This window comes from Strigops habroptila, chromosome 16, assembly GCF_004027225.2.
Source record: "Strigops habroptila isolate Jane chromosome 16, bStrHab1.2.pri, whole genome shotgun sequence".
Taxonomy (NCBI): Eukaryota; Metazoa; Chordata; class Aves; order Psittaciformes; family Psittacidae; genus Strigops; species Strigops habroptila.
The window spans coordinates 7,110,977-7,126,224 of NC_044292.2; positions in this window are offsets into that span (position 1 = coordinate 7,110,977).

The following is a 15,248-nucleotide window of genomic DNA, read 5'->3' on the forward strand; positions in this document are numbered from 1 at the left end:
CTTTTTCTCTCCAGCACCAAAGTCTGATCGCTCGCACAGGGCTGGCGCCTGCCAGGACTCCCAATGGCTGGCACAGCCTGATCCCCATGGAACATCCCGATCCCCACAGCACAGCCTCGGCAGCATCTCACACAGTGCTCTGGTGTGCTCATGGTGCTCGGCTGTGTTCCTGCCCGGGCATCTCCATGGCAGCTGCATGTACCCCATTGCTCTGCACGCACAAAGGCCAGATCTGCATTATTAAAGGAGACCCAAATATCTTATTGGGTAGGTGTAGATGAAAATATTGATTTTGTGCTTTCAGGAAATAGCCCAATTAAGAAGATCTAATGGAAACATGACCCTTTATCCCCACTTTATCTTATATATCAGGAGCTAATATTCAACTCTTCCAATGGAGGAGAAAATCTGATCATTTTTCTTCTTATTTCCCTTCTTGCTGCGTGCTACAAGACAGACTTGCTGAGCATGAAGAAATTCACCTCAAGCACACCTGACCTTCCGACTGATATACTGCGGTCCCCAGGGAAGCAGCTACCTGGGAAATGCAGGCAGGGAGAAGGTGGGATGGGAAAAAGCAGATCCACTACTGCTGGGCAGCCCTGGTGCTGGTTCCCCCTCTCTACCTTCAGCCTCCTCCACACTCTGCCATTCCTCCCCTTAAACAAGGCAAAGTGAGGCATGTCGGTGTAACTGGAGACTTATCACCTCGCCTGCTGATCCCTGACTAGTTTGCTCATTGATTTCTCTCCGGACTACACGACAGAGATGCCACTTCCCAGTAAAGGAGGACTCTCCCGAGAGCCGATCCGTCCTCCTGACGTGACATGAATATAGGTTCCAATAATGGGCAGTGTCGGGGGGAAACTGTCACCGGAGCAAGGGAGAGAAGACAAGATGATTGCTTTAATATGGATCTTTAAGGAACTCCGCTCGCTGGGGAATTGCGTGGAGCTGACAGTCAGCAACACCGATGAAGTGCTCAGCCGGCATCCAGAGACACCTCATCCCAAATCACTGCATGTTGCAGGGCTCCTGCTCATCAACCCCAAATCCTTCTGTATTAAACCAGATCTGGAAGGGCTGTTTCAGAGTCGGCTTGCTCGAGGCTGTCTGCCGGGCAACATTCTCAAGGGGAATGGGGACACTGCCACCTCCAGGGAATGGTTTGGGGGGGTTGTTTATGCCAAGACTCTTCACCCATTCGTGCTGCTTTGAAAGAGATCAGAAAGAAAGATGGCAGAAAGAGGAGGGTGGCTCCTTTCCCTTCCCAGCCCCAAAACTAGGACTTGCACCATGGGAAATGGGTTTTATCATAGAACCACAGACTGGTTTGGGTTGAAGGGACCTTAAAGCTCATGAAGTTCCAACCCCCTGCCACGGGCAGGGACACCTTCCACTAGAGCAGGTTGCTCCAAGCCCCTGTGTCCAACCTGGCCTTGAACACTGCCAGGGATGGGGCAGTCACAGCTTCCTCATCCAGGGGAAGGGGCAGCTTGTCCAGGCTCTGCCTGTGTTCTCATATGGATAATGTAATTCCTGGTCCTGTTTTTGTGAGTGGGAGAGCCTGCCCTGCCCTTCAGACAGCATCACAGAGCGCATTATTCCCAGCTGGATCAGGGGCCAGGAGGGTTCCAGCTGCTGTTCTTAGGAGCACTGAGAAGCCTGGGATGCTTCAACCATGCAGGGCCCGTCTCTTCATGGGTTGATTATGTCAGAGGATTTCACTCATTAAAACTCCCTGCTCTGGCAGCTCATCCAGAATGGAATCCTCCAGCTCCACACAAGTAACTTGCATCATGTCCCAGCGGCACAGTCACAGCTCACTTGTTAGCTGTGAGCTGGGTGGATGCCAGCGGCCGCCGCTACCTGGGAAACGGGTGGTTTCCTCAGAATAAGCTGGTTTAATTTCTCCTCATTTGACCAAGCAAATCCACGCTGGGGCTTTCACATCTTCAGCAGAGACAAGAGGAGGTTTGTATTTCTGACTGCCGGTGCACGCTGTGGCCTCAGCTCCAACCCCTTCTGCTCCATTCCCAGAGGCATCTCCGGAATCCAGGAGCCAGGACCCTCGCCAGGAGGATGGCCCCGGTGTGTGTGTGGTATTGCCCTCTCCTGGGAGGAAACAGAACTTCGTGCAGAAGCTATCTGCAAGCAGACAATGGCAAGTCCCCATCTGAGCAGACACCGTGGTTGGTTGGGGCCAACAGCCACCTCCATGTGCTGCCAACCACGGAGCAGCAGTAACGTGCATCCCAACAGGAGCAGGACCCGAGTGGCCTCGGCTTCTTATGCAGCTTTGGACACGCATGGGTGCTCTGCTCATGCTGCCACTGCACGTAAATGGCACGCTGTGGTTGCACACAAGGTGCACGCTGTAGTTGCATGCTGCAGCCACTAACCAAACCCCACTTGTTTTAGGGATGTCTCCCTCAAATGGCTTCTCCGCCGATAAAGGTGATTTGCAATTATTTCAGTAGCAGGTTATCTCCTCTCCGCACAAAGTGGGTTTTGCACAGGACTTCTGAAATAAATATTAGAGAGAATAACCAGGAGCTGATATAATAGAGCCATCTCCTCCATATTTCACCTCTTCCACTGCAGGAGAAGGGTATAAAATACGTTTATAGTCCCACTTAGAGCCATCCCTTGGAGTGGTTCCTTTGGGCAAATTGCGCTGATCATCAGTGAGGATAAATCACACTTCACCCCCCGCTGCAGTCAATAAAGCCCTGTGCTGTCTTGGGATGCTTAAAGCATAAACAGGGGCCAGAGCCCAGCTTAAATCCAATCTGGATCTGGCAGTGGGGAAAGCTGAAGCGATGTGAGCTGTATTGATTCTCAGGCTTTGCACTGGAAACACTGGAAACCTCTAAAAGACAAATGTCTGTTTGGAGGAGATTTGGAAAGGGTAGACCTGAAAGCAATAAATATGTCTCATAAAAAAGGTTAAACGTGTTACTTGCATCTGTGGGTAGCAAACCAGGTTAGAGCCTGGTGCAGAGGGATGATTGGCAGAGCACAGCATGGCTGGAATATGGAAATTCCTGTTAAAAGATGATGATGGATAGCCCTGAAAGCGAAATGGAAGAAATCATTGAACTCCGGAGCTGGTTTCCCAGTGTCCTTAGAAGCAGTTTAGCTTCAGGCGTGATAGTTCTGAAGATGCAGCTGGGGCTGCTCATCGCTGGTGGTGTGGGCTGGCAGCAGCTGCCTGCTTGGGGTGGTGAGGTGAGATGTGATGGGATGACATGAGGCGTGAAGGGATGAGATGCTCCCCGCATGCTGGAGCCGGGGCAGGTACAAAACCCTTGGCTGTGTAGTGACGTCCTGTGGGTAAAGGTGTTGACTCGCTGTTAAAGCGCAGGCAGCGTGTTGCCATCTATCAGAAGTCACTGCCTTGCAATTAAGCCATCTAGATGTGCCAAGGTCTCTCCTGCGCTCCATCATCCTCGCATTCTCCGAAATGCTAATGGCCTCAATGTATTTATCATTAACAAATCTATTTCGTTTGAGAACTGGATGAAACTGCTGAGTCGTAACACCTCGTTTATAATGTTTGAGCCTGAGGATGCTGTCAGATTATAAATGCACAGCTCGTACCCAGGGGCGAATGGCACATGGCTCTTTGGGGAGCCCACACCGAGGGTCACAAGGGGTTGAAGGAGCTCAGGAGAAGGGGGACCAGTGGCTGTCAAAGCCTTATGCTTCAGCAGAGAAGAGGAGGCTTCAAGCTGTGCTGGATTAGTGACATGCTGGGGCTTAATCAGGAGGCAGGTAGGAGTATGAACAGTTTCCCATGGATGTGCCTGATGTACCGGTGCCAAGGTGCCAGAAGTCTGAAGTCCAGGATTTGCAGAGCAGCACAGACCTTTCCTGGGGCCTGAAGGCATTCACAGCAGCAGGATGCTCCTGGGATCAATGGGATGAGCAGACACAGCCGCAGGGATGGGGCTGGTTTCAGCATCCAAGCTCGTGTGAGAAGCTCCCGTCCTCCCAGTGGGATGCAGCCGGGCCACGGGGCTATGAAGGGGTTCCAGCAGGCTGGAAGGACTATCATCATGGTTATTATTGTTCAGAAATATTAAGACAATGAGGAATAAACACTGCATCTATTTATAGAAATTCTAGGGAGATCTCGCTCGAGCCATAAAACCACTTAATTGCAAATCTGCACAGATGTTTCCTTTGAATTTGAAAAGTGATTAATAAATAAATTAGAGTAATGCTTGTTTTGGCTGAAATATAATAATAAATAATGTCTATAACACTTAGTTACCAAAACATCCTCAGCACTATGTGACAAATCAGACACATGCTAAATGACTAAAACATATGAGATGGAAACAATAAACACCAGGCTCAAGCCATAAATAAACTCAACAGCAAAGCACCACTGTGGAGGTGCAACACAGCCCTGCGCCCAGTTCAGGTCTGGCACTGGTGGTACTGGTCCATTGTGTCCCATGGTATGGCATGGCCAGTCCCCAACCTGATGCCCCCTCTCCAAACCTCAAGCCAATGTATTTCTTGTGTCGCTGTGTTGACTTTCTTTAATTCATGCATAATTCAAACTATACATATATAATTCCAGGGTAAACATAGATGTAACTTTGCTGTTGACTATTCCTGGACCCAGCTACTGTACAAATATGTCTTGGAATTTAGCGGTGCTAGAAAGGTGGGACCGTCAGAAATTCCTGGTTTAGGGCTATTGCAGAGTTCCTGGCGAATCCGTTTGGGTTTCCACTGAAACAGGAGCTTTTACTTTAATTTATATTGTAATGAAAGCTTGTAACAGTGCTGTATCGTAAAGACAAACAGAGCAATCTTATCAAAATTTCATCTTTATCTATTTTGGGGAGAAATAGCCCTGTCTGCCTAATTGAAGCATCTGTCATTCTGACATTAAATAGTGCATCCATGGCTCTTTTATTATATTTCCTTGCATTTCTCATACACTGTTAAATTGAAATAACACTGTTGGCTAGGAGATAAAGGGAGATAATAGGTACTTTATAATGAGCAGAAAGGAGGATTCATCTTCAGTTGGAGACGAGAATTGCTTTATCTCTGTTTTGGTGTTGCGATTTTGTTACCCTAAAGGGGGGATTCTGCTGCTCAGCTTTCCCAGCCCTCCAAGAGCAAGTGAGAAGCATTTATCCGTACGCGAAGAGGCGCGAGTGCCAAGCAGCTGCTCATCAACATCCGAGGCGGCGAGGTTTCTAATGTGCTGCTCCTTGTTTTGGCAGGCTGGGGTTTAAAAGCAGGATTAAAGCATGAAATTCATCTTAGCTGCTGCCACTCATGCTGAGAAGGAGACGGGGCTCATCGGTTCAGCCTCGGCTTTGCATGGAATGAGTAAGAAGAAGTGGATATATGAAGGGGTTTGGGAACCAGGACAGTCCCTCTCTGGCTGCCAGGATCATGGAATCATAGAATGGTTTGGATTGGAAGGGACCTCAAAGAGCATCTAGTTGCAATACCCCCAACATGCCATCTGCTCTGCCCTCTGGACCAACACTTGTCACCTCTCAGCAGCGGGACATGGCTGTTTGGGGCTGCCCAAAGGAAGGAGACATCCGTCCCCCAGCGATGCCTTTGCTGCGATGCGACCAAGCCACATGAAATCAAACCGTGCACTGAGTTCCCCATGGGGATTCCTGTAATTAAATTCCATGCAAAACGAAGCAATTACCAAAACACAGGAGCCGTGTTGCTGTGATAACATCAGTATCGGAGGCTCCCCAGGTAGCCGGTGGGGAGGCCAGCAGCCACTCGCCCTGCCTGGTGCTCACTGTACGATGCTCCCCTTGGACTCTGCCCCAGGATACAGGCGTCCTGGTCCAGCCAGGTTTGCTTTGTGTGGCCCCCCAACCCTCTGCCATGCTTCCCAGGCTTCCCACTAGATCCCTGTGGCTCCGACTGCTGGATCTCCATGGCACAGGATGGGCTTCACCAGTGGACAAAGGGAGGTGTGGGGAAGGAAACAGTGCTCAGGGAGGCGAAGGAAGAGCTGGAGCTTGGAGTTAAGCCACAAGGCACCTAATTGAGATTTCCCTGAAACCCACTGGAAATAATTAAAATTGACTTCTAATACTTTACAAACTAATTAAGAGTATTGGACTGGATAACTACAGTGAAGAATAAGTGGCATTTAATTGGGATAAACTGAATCGTAATTGGAAATAAGCACAGCCCAGAACAACCTCAGCATGCCAAGGGAGGCTATGGGCCAGCCCTGGAGCATCGCTGAGCCATGCGGAGGGCAAGTGATCCCTGGCCAGGGCTGCTGAGGTGCTGGGAATGCTGCAGTTATCCAGGCACTGAAGATGCTGAACCCCTCAGGAAGCGCCCACACAGCAAACTCCACTCCTGGAGCCGGATCTGCTTTATCAGCCCCAGCTCCTGCCTGCTGGGTTATTTATCTAAGCTTTAATAACAGCACCCTTCCCTTCCCGCAGCCTCAAACCACCCCGGTGCTTCCTCGCTCGCTTCTCATTCTCCTCAATGAGATAGGAACAAATTAACTGGATACGGGAGCTGTCGGGCCTTTGTTCTCCTTCATCTGCTCCACTCATTACTTTGAGGAGCCCTATTTTCCTTTTCTTTACTGCTTTCTTTTCCCGAACAATGGGCTCTGAATGTATTCAAGCAATTCTTTTATCATTCACTTCTGCAGAGCTTTACGATCTCCACCTGAACAGTTGGCATTGCTATTTAGGAAAACTTTCTTGCTGACTGCTGAAATCTAAAGTTTATTCTTGCAGTGATGATTAGCTCAATAATCTCCTATTTCATTCCCCCCACCCTTTAGATTTAACAGCTACAACTGATAACCACCACCCTTCCCTCCTGCTCCCTTCCCGCCTGCACCCTCAGTGAACCCATGAGCCTCTTCATCTACCCCGGTGATGGTCGGAGGTGGCCAGACCGTTCTTCTGATGTTATTTGCCCCATTAAAAGAAAACAGAAAACAAAGCCAGACACCACCCCCCCCCCCCCCCCCCCGCAGCACATTTCCTCTTTTCCATCTTTTTCCCATGAAGAGCTTCACCAGATGCAGGAAACCCCCCCAAAACCCCTGCGCTCCCCACATGTTATAGAGGATGCTGCTTTTCACAGGCCTCTTTGATTCTAAGCCTGGCACAAAACATTTAACAGCTTTAGTGGCTTTTTTTCTTCTCCCATTCTCTTCAACAGCTGCTTTGAAGGTTGTTCTGCTTCTTGCTGGCTCCTGGCCCCTCTGTTGTCAGTGCTGTTTGCACTTGCAGGGTGCTGGGTGCACTGGGCAGTGATGCCGGTGGCAGCATCCCACACTATGCCAGCAGCAGTGGGTTTGCCCAGTGAAGGAGCACACAAAGCCCTTGTCCAGCATCCTCCCACTTGCATTGGCCAGCAGCAGATGGGCTGGGGTTCACCAAAGCATTCCCATCTCATGGACCAAGGAGCCCTGAGAGGAGCTGGAGCGCTGCTTGCACAGTCTCATATCCCAGCCCAGCTCCTCTGCTGGAATAATGTTATGGTTAGCTACAGACCATCTGTTATCCTCTACTTTTCTAACAGAGCCCATGTTCTTTATGGTTTATTAATATTTATTTACTCTGTTTAAAACCTAATCCTGTTGTAGGAGACTTGTAACACATCTGCAAAGATTATCTCTCCCAGCTCGGCCGCTGCTGCACCCTGAGAGCACCAAGCGATGCTTCCAATTGGATTTTCCCTCTGGGATGGAGCTGGCAGACACCTTTCCTTCCCTTGCACTGCGGCCACTGGTCCCTTGTGTCCCCAACACCTCGGGCAGCACGAGGTGATGTGTGTGATGATGGATCACAGCCAGAGGGGGATTCCCTGATGGCATCTGGACCATGCACGCATCCCAGTGTGAGGCAGCTCTGCCAGTACTTCAATGGGATTGCCTGGAGGGAGGTTTTGGTCCTTGGTTTTGGTGCTCTGAAGGCTTCAATGCCACTTCAAGCAGATCATCCCACCTCTGTACCATGCTGTGGCTTCCTCTTAAATTGCCTCCCACGAATTCCGTACTGTCCCACATGGCTGTAACCTGCACAGGCATCGGCTCCATGCTGGCAGAGGGAGGATTCAGGATCTCGCAGCTCCAGCAGGATACATCACCCTGGCGCGGTTCTGTTCTCCACAGAGCTCTGTCTTCCTCCCTCCATTCCCTCCCATTTTTAGGCATCTCTTCCAAACAAAATCCCAAGCGGACAACAAGGCGCTGGTGCTGGGGTGCAATGGGAGCAGCACCCACAGGGCTGCCAGACCCTGACCCGCTGCCGAGCGAGTCCTTCCAGCACTGAGATCCTCCAGAAAGAGCATTTGGCCGCACTGAAGAAGTCGGTATGGGAAAGGAGATGAAGTAGAAGAGATTTACCATGAGCTGTGGTGGGCATTGCCCTGCTGCAAGGCTTATGGCTCCTGATCGATGGTGACACCACCAGGCTGCGACCAGGCGAGCGGTGTCTCGGGAGCCCCAGGAAAATCAAGTTTAGCATCAATTTTTAGCTCTTGCTCTGTATTATCAGCAAGTGGTTTGAGACCGGTCTTGAGTCACAAGAGTTTTTAAATCACTCCTGCTCTGGAAGAAGAAAAGGGAATGTATTTTTCTTGCAATTACGGAAACATCCCCCTCAGCTCTGCAGGCACCAAATCCTGGTCTGTCAGTTTGTTCTGGATTCTGTAAGGAGCCCTCAGCAAAGCTTTTCAATGCATTTAGTGAGAACGAGCAAGGATGGAACAAGCAGAAACTAATCTGTGATAGGGAACCTCACTGCCTTGCACACCCTGGCCAGCTTTGAAACAGCAAAAACACAAGTCCCTGCATGAGCTTCCCTTTTCTGCGCTTCTTTGGCAAAGCAGCATCTTCCCACCAGGGTCTGGCCAGAGGCGGTGACAGAAACCACCCGCAGCATCACCGCTGTCCCCAGGCAGGCACAGAGCCATTGCCTTCCCTTTGCCAACGGGGCACAGGCTCCTCACCGGCTCCTGCATGTAGAGGGTTTGGTTTTCCAAAGATCTCCAAGTATTTCCCAGCTGGAACAAAAGACACGTTTGATGTTTCAGTGGAGGTGTCAAGCTGTTCCTGCTTTCCTACCCCTTTTATAGAGGAAGCTTTATCTGACCGCTCGATGGATTTTCCAGTTAAAATAATTGGTGTTTTACTCTGTAGGCTTCAATAAAAATGTAAACACAAACAGGAAAGGCAGCGGCAGCAATGGATTTTCTGGCTTTTGCTCCCTGGGCTGGGCTGGCAGGTCTCCATTTCCCTGTAAGGAATAATAACGCAGTGTCCACAGAGCCAGGTTACCAAAGCCCTCATGCTGAAAGATGGGGTCCCCTGCTTGGTGCTGGGGAGCTGCAGGGGTGACAGCACCTGATGCAGCAGCACATTGCTCTGATGGGGGTGGTTTGGTTCCCTCCATGCTCCTTGGCATCGCTCCTGCCCTGCCCCAGCTCTACTCATTTGGAAATTGAGGGGATGATTCACATGAGTGAGGCGAGCAGCTCATTTCCATGATGACCATGGCCCTAGAACGGAATAACTCACTTGCCTTGGTGGAAGTGTTTATGAAATGATGGGTTTGAGTCCCTGCACGACAATATTTCGCCTCATCAATGGCAGCGTTACTGATGGATAAAGCCAATAAAGTCTCAGCAGAATATAACCCCTTCCAAAACAACCCATGGATATCCCCAGCCTGATCGCGTTTGCATTAGTGCAAATCAAACTGCTCCCCAGGGATGCAAATGGGACCAGGGTGGGCACACCAACAAGCTCTCGGGTTGAAAATGAATGGAGCTCCTCCATCCCTAGCAAGGAGCCAGTTAATATTCCCCTGAAAGCACCTTATGAAAACATAATTCGCGGTTCGAACACCACGTCGATACATGGTACTCATCGTGCTGATGCCTCCTTCTCTCCCTGGGTGACTGCACTAACACCAGGCTCCCGCTGGCAGCGGTGGAAGGAGGCACTATATGGTTTTCCCTACTTCCTCCTCCATTTAGATGGATTAATTGACCTTTAAAAATGTACCCAGAAAATAAATGACCTAATAAAATGAATTATCCTCTTCCACAGAGTGCTCAAAATTCACTGTAACTTGAGAGGAGACTAATGAAACATTGAAAGCATTGAAGAAACCACTAATGAAAGAAATAAACCTAATAAAGAACAATTGATTAGTCATTTGGAAGCACTGCAAGGCTTGAGGCGAAAGGCTCAGCACGGCCACGGGTGCAGGGAGGGTGCTAGAGACCCTGAGCCAGCTCCTAGACCCCATGGGCACCAGTGGCCACTACAGCTGCACAGCAGGGAAGGGAAACATCCCAAATCACTGCACCCAAACCTCTGCACCTAAATCACTGCATCCCAAACCACTGCACCTCATCCCTGACCCTACAATCGCCTCCTGAGGCCAGAGCAATTCAGTGCTTCATTTTTGGCAACCACAGAGCCTTTATCTCACGGACTAAAAACCATTCCTTAATTTTTTAGGAGCTCCTGGTGAAGCAGAACAATTGCTGTGTATCCTTCTCTCTCCTCTCAGTTTGGCAAACAGGGATATTGTTTCCTGGGTGGGAAATAAAGGTGGAAGTGCCTGTGCCGAATTTACAGCTCACAATAAGCACGGTTTTATCAACAGCCCTCTGACAAATTATTTTTATTGTCAGCCTCTTACTGCCTGGAGCTGCAGCCACGAAAAAGCAATTCAGTGAAACCATAATTGTGTCACCTATTGACTGGACCCAGCGATGCCGGAGCCACATCTGGGCAGCTCCACCTCTGGAGTGGAAGGAAACCACATTTGCCTTGCAAAGAAAACCTGGAGGTGAGGAGGGAAGAGCTGGGAAGAAGATGCAGAACCTGGATCCGGGCAGAACAGCCCCTCCGGCAATGTCTGTGCCATGGGAACTCAGCACCCTCCATAAGACTCCGGTGGGAAGAGCACTCGGCATTACCGGCACGCGCTGCTACGATGAATGGACATGGATTTCCATATTTATTAAAGAGTTATTAGGAATTCTGCAGAATAAAGGCAAGCCGGAGCCCTCATTAATAATCCCACGTCAAGTGCTGGATCTCCGGTGTGCGATGCAATTGTTGAAACAAGGAGACATGTTTTACAATACAAATAGGATGTTCCCCGGCGATGATGCCATCCATAATTCCATATTAAAAAGTGTCACGCGAAGCCTGCACTCGTTACTCAAACTCTCTTTCTCTCCTTTGTTTATTTGTTCTTCCAGCACAAAACAATTCAACCTCCACAGTTTATTTTAAGCAAATCAGGTTTTGCTCAGAGTTTCATTTCCATTGTAAAATACGTCCTTGCAGGAGCTGCTGGAGGTGTGGACGTTGTCAGCAAATCAGTACGTCGTGGTTGGACTATTAACTTTACAGTGTTTGCAGCAGTCAATGGGGTAACGTGACCCAACTGCGTGTGAACATGGTCAAGGCCAGGTTGGACACAGGGGCTTGGAGCAACCCGCTCTAGTGGAAGGTGTCCCTGCCCATGGCAGGGGGTTGGAACTGGTTGGGCTTTCAGGTCGTTTGAACCCAAATCAGTCTTTGGTTATATGATTCTTCTCCCCGTATGTTGAAATAGAGCAAAAGGTGCTGGGAGCCCTGGCCTCAGCGCTGCTCCAGGCACGATGCTGATCACCTCCTCAGCCTGGTTTTCTCCCCTTCCTAGTCACAGTGACTGAGAGATTAGCTAGAGGTGAAGAGAATATTAAAGCTTTAATAAAGTCCTTCAGACTGACACCACCTCTGGGCTCTGATCTTGCCCGTGCATTAGCTTAGATTGGAATTCATGTTTTATAAAACATGAGAGATCTGTAGTGGGCTGAGAGGAAAAATGATCAGGCTCTTGTGCAGTTATTGGCATCCCAGAACCGAGGTGCAGCAGCACAAGCAAACCTGGCACTGGGGATGGGGATGCAGCCGTGTCCATCTGGGAATGCTGCTGCAGAGCGAGCCCCACCAGGAGGCGCCATGCTCCATCCAAGAGCGTCTGCCAGCGCCTGTAAATGAACACTTCCCATCAGCCAGGGCTTCTGCTGGAAAGATCCACGGTCTGTTTGCAGGAGGCTCCCTTCAGCAGTGGCTGAAGAAGGTGGCAGGAAGCAGCTTCAACAGCCGGATTGTTGCCCATAACTCCAGCCCTCACTGATCCCATTCAGCCGCGACAGCACATGATGTATCTGGTTAATAACAGCTGAGTGGGAGCTGATGTTCATTGATACCTCTTGACAACCCGGCTCCCAGCACCTCCAGGGTGACTCCAGTGACCATGTACTGCATCTCATGAAAGGCATCGCTGGGGCCAGCACAGCACCTTGCCAGGCACCATGGCACAGAACCGCGGTCCCACAGTCCAGCTCCCGCACCACTGGCCACCACTGACTTCGATACCATCTGTGTGCTTATCAAGGAATGAAAAGACACTTCGTGCTTGTTTATAGCAGAAGCAGCACCAACAAAGACTTCTTTCAGCCCAAACATCTACTCCTTATATCCACTTGAGCCAGTGAGGAGTTTACATTTCACTCCCTCTCATTCCAGCCATCCAAAATATCCGACTCTGCGTCGGAAGGGAGGAAGGTATGAGCTTGCCTGAGCTGTTTTTCAAAGCACTGCCTCAACAGGGAACAGCATCTGCACGGGAAATTCCAGTGGGAAACACGGAGCTCAAACACCATGAAGGGAATTCATTCACAGGCAGAAGGAACCCAGAACAACTTCCAAACTTTCAAGTGCAAATCTGAATGACAAATACATTAGAATAACTTCTTTTAAAGCATCCCCATCTCCCAGCACATCGCTTGAGTTACCTGCTCAGCACAAACAGCTCCCTGGAAGCTCTGGCAGGAACATCACTGTGCTAAGTTACACAAGTGATTCCTCCGTTCTCGTGGGGTTTATTTCTGGCACAAGGCAAGCTGCAATTAGCACTAACACAACACATCTCCTGGTTACACCAGCCAGAACACAGAGCACCTGTGAGCCACAGCTGAAGCGCTCCGGGTACAGGGGCAGAGCAGGTCCCATGGGTAGCTCAATGGAGAAGCAGATAAAGAGACCTCAGTGATGGGGCTCCCTGGTGTCAATTCACAGGGTGCAGCCATCGCCTGAAGCCATTATCAGATGTGAAGGTCCTGGCACCCTGTTTGCATCCCAAATCCCATCTTTCCTGCAGCTCAGCAGAACAACATCAGACGGAGCGCTCCTCCGGCCGGCCAGGGTCACACCGGCAGGATTCAGGATGCAGCAGCTCCGGTTACTCGAGGTGCTGAACCCTGCAATCAAACACCTTCACTAATTAATCTCCATCTCCCGGCCTGTGCCGCCCTGTGATGTTCCGGGCCAGTGATTGATCATGGTGCAGAGTTTCAAATTGCAATGAGTACAAATTGAACAATAGCTCAAAACCAACACTGGGGTCATTGACTTGAGGTATTGAAGAAACGTTTGCTTGGCTCAATAAATCCTAATTCGGATTTATTACAGCGTTATTAGGAGGGGGGATCCGTGGCTTTGCTGCTGCCTGCTTTGCCTCTCAGGATACGCTGGGAGCAGAGTATCCTCCAGCCCTTTAGAACATCCACGGCCTTCATCATGTGGCCTTAAGTGGAGAATCCTTGGATTTCACACAGAAACTCATCTTAAAATAACAGCTTGATGAGTGCACTTGGCACTAATGAAATGAAAAATGTTTCTGTTAAGCCAAAGAAACTGTTAAGACAGCTTTAAATATTATGCTATTCCATTGGCTCCGAAGTGGACCAATTTTCTACCATGTTCTTCTATATATTTGTTCTTAACCTTAAGAATATCATTGCGGGGATAATAATTCAATTTTGTGAGCAGGCAAGAGAGCAAACAGAGCAAGCTGTCCCTCTGTTTGCCTTGGGAAAGGCAGAGCCCTTGCAGAGCCGGGAGACGAGGCCGGCTTTGCCCTGAGAGTGGATCTTCTTAACCCAGAAACGGAGACCTTCAATCACTGCATCACATAAACCTCAGTGAGAGCCAGGGACTGGTTTTGGGGCACACAGCTCCTGGAGGATGGCAGCCCCTTGCAGTGGTCCTTCTCTTAGTGTGCAGGACTCAAACTACAGCCATTCCTGTTGCATTTGTTGTGGTCTCAGGTGAAATATCTCTTGATGGAGAAGAGTCACTCATGAGCAAACAGCCTTTTTGTGGGTCCTGGCTGTGACTGAGCCCCCGCATACAGCAGAATCTTCTTAGAAGACACAAACACGTTTGCTGTCCTCAGGTGATGAAAGCTTTAAGCCACACACACAGTGACAAAGTCTAACTATAAATGAAACTAGATTGTCTTCCAGGGAGAGTGTAGGGAGGAAACTCCTGTTTATCACGAGAGAAAAGACATTTTGATGCAAATTTCCTGGTTCTGTTGGCAATCTTTAATTGGCCAGTATATCAAACCAGGTATAAATGCAGTTCTATTCCTGGAATACGACACTTGCTTCCAGCTCTCAGAAGTGGGCTTATGTGTTTTCCAAATTGTTCTTCAGCTTTGAAAAGCCTAATGCAGCCAGAACAACCAAAGGGAAGGTCTGCAACCTGACTGCTGAACCCATGCAGGATCCACCAGCACCAGGACAGCTGGGGAGGAGCAGCACAGTGCTATAAATTACCCAAATCTCTTGCTTCTCTTTTTCCCCCTTTTTAGCAAAATGTGAATTTATGAACGCAGACTATGAATTATTATCCCAAAAGGGAACCTTAGGTATTTTACAGTATATTTCATGTGGTTTCTCATCTAAAAAAAGGCAGACAGTCAGAAGAGCATAAGAACAAACTGTTCTTCACTAATAAAGTGCTGCTGAAGATAATTGGCAATTCCCTTTCACTGTATGACATGTACATGGACTGGGTATTTATGGTTCTGTGCCCGGCCCCCGCACACCCCCAAGCCAGCCGCCGCTGGCACCATCCTCCCAGCCCACTGCACCATGCTCCAGGGGGGACTTCTCCTTCCTCCCAAGCTCCTCCAGGGTGACAAAACCCTCTGTTAAGTCCTATAGCATAGCCTAAAGCCCACGATTCTGCCTAACATGATTCTATAGCTCCAAACAGCCCCAAATCCACCCCTGCAAAGTCCACAGGAGTAAGAGGATTAAGAGCGACGAGAAATGAAATGATGAGTGAAGGTGAACTCCGGTGGTGCCCTTTGATGCTGAGAGATGCCAGCTGCCAAAAT